Genomic DNA, 5,271 nt, shown 5'->3' with positions numbered 1-5,271 from the left:
GCCTCCAAATCCTGGGCTCAGGTGATCCTCCCACCTCAGCCTCCAGAGTAGCTGGGAGCACAGGTGCACACCACCACATCTGGCTAATTGTTTTTTGTTTGTTTGTTTGTTTCTTTTGTTGTTGTTGTTGAGATGAGGTTTCACCATGTTGCCCAGGCTGTTCTCAAACTCCTGGGCTCAAACGATTCTCCCGCCTCAGCCTCCCAAAGTATCAGAGGCATGCACCACCACGCCCGGCTAATTTTTGTATTTTTAGTAGACACGGGATTTCACTATGTTAGCTCAGGTGGTCTCAAACTCCTGACCTCAAGTGATCTGCCCACCTCGGCCTCCCAAAGTGCTGGGATTACAGGCATGAGCCACCACACCCGGCCCTTTATTCCCATTTTATTGGTGCAGAAACTAAGGCTCACAGAGGTTAACAAATTTGCCCGAAATTGCTGGGTGCGGTGGCTCATGCCTGTAATCCCAGCACTTTGGGAGGCCGAGGCAGGTGAATTACGAGGTCAAGAGATCGAGACCATCCTGGCCAACGGGGAAACCCTGTCTCTACTAAAAACACAAAAAATTAGCTGGGCGTGGTGGTGGGTGCCTGTAGTCCCAGCTACTCGGGAGGCTGAGGCAGGAGAATCACTTGAACCAGGAGGTGGTGGTTGCAGTGAGCCGAGATTGTGCCACTGCACTCCAGAGCCTGGTGACAGAGCAAGACTCCATCTCAAAAAAAAAAAAAAAAGAAAAGAATAGAAAAGAAAAAGAAAAAGAAAAAAACAAGAAAAGAATAGAAATTTGCCCAAATCACTTATGTAGGGGCAGGGTCAAAACACAAACCCGTTTCTCTATGAGGGCTGTGTCCTGTGTCCACATTATCACTTAATACCAGTGAGTTTCACCTGGGGGTGATTCTGTCCCCCCACAGGGGACACTTGGCCATGTCTGGGGACATTTGTGGTGGGTGCCCCTGGCATGGAGTGTGTAGAGTCCGGGGATGCTGCTCAGCATCCTGCAGTGCCCAGGGCAGCCCCCACCACAGAGAATGGTCCTGACCTAAATGTCCGCACTGCCAAGGGGGAGAGAGCCTGGTCTGGCCCTCAGCTCCCCTCTAGCAGCCCCTAGCCCCTATGACCCACCATGGGTGATGAGGCATCCCTGTGTTGTTGGCCCTGCAGGCTGGACCCCCGTGGTTGGTTTCGCTTAGCTCTGCCCACACTCCTGTAGGTGGAACTCCTTTCTGGTACCCAGTCTGGAACAGACCAGCCTCGTTCTGCCAGGACCCTGACCCACTGCCCCCAACCTCACCACAAACGCTGACCTTGAACTTACGGCGGAGTAGAGAGAGAGCCATCAGCCAGAGGGGGTGGCTCACACCTGAAATCGCAGCCCTTGGGAGGCCAAGGCAGGAGGATCCTTTGAGCCCAGGAGGTTGAGGCTGCAGTGAGCTGTGTTTGTGCCACTGTACTCCACCCCTGGCAACAGAGCAAGACTCTGTCTCTAAAATAAGTTTTAAAAATATAAACCATTAAGGCCAGGTGTGGTGGCTCACGCCTGTAATCCCAGCACTTTGGGATGCCGAGGTGGGTGGATCACTTGAGGTCGGGAGTTCGAGACCAGCCTGGCCAACACGGTGAAACCCCGTCTCTGCTAAAAATACAAAATTTAGCCAGGCATGGTGGCACATGCCTGTAGCCCCAGCTATTTGCGAGGCTGAGACAGGAGAATGGCTTGAACCTGGGAAGCAGAGGTTGCAGTGAGCTGAGATTGCTCCATTGCACTCCAGCCTGGGCAACAAAGCAAGACTCCATCTCAAAAAAAAAAAAAATATATATATATATATACACACACACATATATATATACACACACACACATATATATATACACACACACACACACATATATATACACACACACACACACACACACACATATATATATATATATATATATAATACACACCATTGGCTGGGCATGGTGGCTTATGCTTGTAACTCCAGCACTTTGGGAGGCCAAGGCAGGAGGATGTCTAGAGCCCAGGAGTTAAGATCAGCCTGGCATCACAGTGAGACCAATCTCTACGAAAGACTCACTGGCATAGTGGCGTCCGCTTGCGGTCCCAGCTACTCGGGAGGCTGAGGTGGGAGGATTGCTTCAGCCCAGGAGTATGAGACCAGCCTGGGCAACATAGCAAGGCCTGGTGCCCTACAAATAATAAAACAATGAGACAGGCATGGTGGCACCCACCTGTGGTCCTAGCCACTTGGGAGGCTGAGGCCGGATGATCACTTGATCCCAGGAGGTCGAGACTGCAGTGAGCTTTGACTGCACCACTGCACTCCAGCCTGGGCAACAGAGCAAGACCCTGTCTCTTAAAAAAAAAAAAAGACAGAGAGAGAACGACAGGGAGGGGATAGCCAAGGAAGGGATGAGGCTAGAGGTGTCTCCGGTTAGTACAGGGGCAGTAGTCTGATTTGCAGATGCCACCATGGTGCAGCTGGGCATGCAATCCCCTGGCAGGGTTCAATGCTATGCCCATTTCCTAGAAGGCAAAACTGACACTCTGAGGGCAGGGCTGTTCTATTCTTTCCTTCCTTCCCCTGGCTAGGGGAAGGGAGGGCTCCCCAGAGGAGAGGAGAGCTGGGTGGCAGGGGTGGGGGTGGGAGAGGTAGCTGATTAGGGGTCCGTTTATTAGCTGTAATTGCTGTCTCCCAGGCTGAATTAGATGAAATTACAGCCGCTGGCCCTTCAGGACGACCAGCTCTCGGCATTGTCTGTGGAAGCAATCCAATGGCGGAGGGGAGTGGAGAGGGGGATGGGGGGGTGCCTCTTGACAATAGAGCCCCCGAATTAGCCAGGCAGGGAGGCAGGGAAGCTGCGGCCTGACCCCCCCCACCACCCTAAAGGGCTGTCAGAGTCTCAATGAATTCAGCTCCACGAAGGCCAATTAAAGATAGCAGGGGGCCCAGTGGGCTGGGACAGGAGGTGGGAGAAGAGGGGGGAGGGGGACCACATGAACAAGGGTAGGGGGGTGCCAGCGAGGGGTGCCCAGGTCCACAGAGATCTGTGTGGAGAGACAGGCTGTGGGGGCATCTTGGACCCCCCAAATATTGAAGGGGGTGGGGTTCTATTCTTCCTCCTCACACTGCCCCCCTGCCCCCCATGCCTGATTAGAAAGATGGGGTTGCCCTGGAAGAGCAAGAGGGGGCCCCCAGGAGAAGAAGAGACAGTGGGACCCACCCAGCAAGCACTCCTCCTACCTCTCCCGTGGTCTGTGGCTGGTGTTCCTTGGTCAACAAGCATCAGCTGTTCTGTGCCTCTGTTAACCACTGCTCACGGGGGCCACTTCCAGCAGCATCCTGAGGGAGGGCCAGCCACACCTCTTGGAAGCCCTCCAGGATTGCCTAAGGCCTCACTACAGAGATTCTCCAATCCCCAGGCACCCTCCCTTCCCTATCTCCTCTCTAATCTAACCCCCACTCCCCATCTTCCAAGGAACTCCCCCTCCTCTGTGAGCCCCACCTCTAGACCTCCTCCCTTTCTTGTTTTTCTTTCTTTTCTTTCTTTCTTTCTTTCTCTTTCTTTCTTTCTTTTTCTTTCTTTCTTTCTTCTTTTTTTTTTTTTTGAGACAGAGTCCCACTCTGTCTCCAGGCTGGTGTGCAGTGGTGCAGTCTTGGCTCACTGCGACCTCCACCTCCCAGGTTCAAGCGATTCTCCTGCCTCAGCCTCCCAAGTAGCTGCAATTACAGGCACCCACCACTGCCATCACACTTGGCTAATTTTTGTATTTTTAGTACAGATGACAGAGTTTCACAATGTGGGCCAGGCTGGTCTCGAACTCCTGACCTCAAGTGATCCACCTGCCTCGGCCTCCCAGAGTGCTGAGATTACATGCATGAGCCACCATGCCCAGCATGCCCAGATAATTTTTAAACTTTTAGTAGAGACTGGCTGGGCAGTCTTGAGACTCCGTCTCAAAAACAAAAAACAAATAAACAAAAAATCCCACAAGTCAGAGGCGAGGCACAGTGGCTCACGCCTGCAACCCTAGTGCTTTGGGAGGCTGAGGAGTGAAGATACCTTGAGCTCAGGAGTTCAAGACCACCCTGGGCAACATAGTGAGACCCCATCTCTGCAAAAAATTTAAAAAATTAGCCAGCGATGGTAGCACACACCTGTAGTCCCAGCTCCTCAGGAGTGTGAGGCAGGAGGATCTCCTGAGCCCAGGAGGTCAAGACTACAGTGAGTTATGATCTCACCACTTCACTCTAGCCTGGGCAACAGAGTGAGATCATGTCTCTAAAAAAAATTTAAAAAGTAAGAAAACAAGTCAGAAACAGCCAACCAAAGAGACACATAGGACAAAGTCTGGGAGGGTCCCCAAAAGAGCTTCCATGTCTTTTTTTTTTTTTTTTTTGAGATAGAGTCTCTCTCTGTTGCCCAGGCTGGAGTGCAGTGGCGCCATCTCGGCTCACTGCAGGCTCCGCCTCCCAGGTTCACGCCATTCTCCTGCCTCAGCCTCCCGAGTAGCTGGGACTACAGGCGCCCGCCACCTCGCCTGGCTAATTTTTTGTATTTTTAGTAGAGATGGGGTTTCACTGTGTTAGCCAGGATGGTCTCGATCTCCTGACCTCATGATCCGCCCGCCTCGGCCTCCCAAAATGCTGGGATTACAGGCGTGAGCCACCGTGCCTGGCCCCACCCAGCTAATTTTTGTATTTTTAGTAGAGAGGGGGTTTCGCCATGTTGGCCAGGCTGGTCTCGAACACCTGAGCTCAAGTGGTCCTCCCGCCTCAGCCTCCCAATGTGCTGGGATTATAGGTGTGAGCCACCGTGCTGGCCCCATGTCCTCTTCTTGTGGCATTAGGGTGTGTCTCCTCTCCTGGAAGAACATCAATATGTTCACCAATCAGGAAGCTCCACCAAGCTTAGGGGTCCAGAGGTTTCATTTGTTTGTTTGTTTGTTTGTGAGGAAGCCTCACTCTGTCACCCAGGCTGGAGTGCAGTGGCGCGATCTCGGCTCACTGCAACCTCCCTCTCCCGGGTTCAAGCCATTCTCGTGCCTCAGCCTCCCGAGTAGCTGGGATTGCAGGTGCATGCCACCACGCCCAGCTAATTTTTGTATTTTTAGTAGAAATGGGGTTTCACCATGATGGCCAGCCTGGTCTCGAACTCCTGACCTCAAGTGATCTGCCTGCCTCAGCCTCCCAAAGTGCTGGGATTACAGGCATGAGCCACCGCACCTGGCCCAGAAAAGGACTCTGCTACAAATATGTAATCC

This window comes from Hylobates moloch, unplaced genomic scaffold, assembly GCF_009828535.3.
Source record: "Hylobates moloch isolate HMO894 unplaced genomic scaffold, HMol_V3 SCAFFOLD_15, whole genome shotgun sequence".
Lineage (NCBI taxonomy): Eukaryota > Metazoa > Chordata > Mammalia > Primates > Hylobatidae > Hylobates > Hylobates moloch.
Note: the sequence above shows the minus strand (reverse complement) of the source record.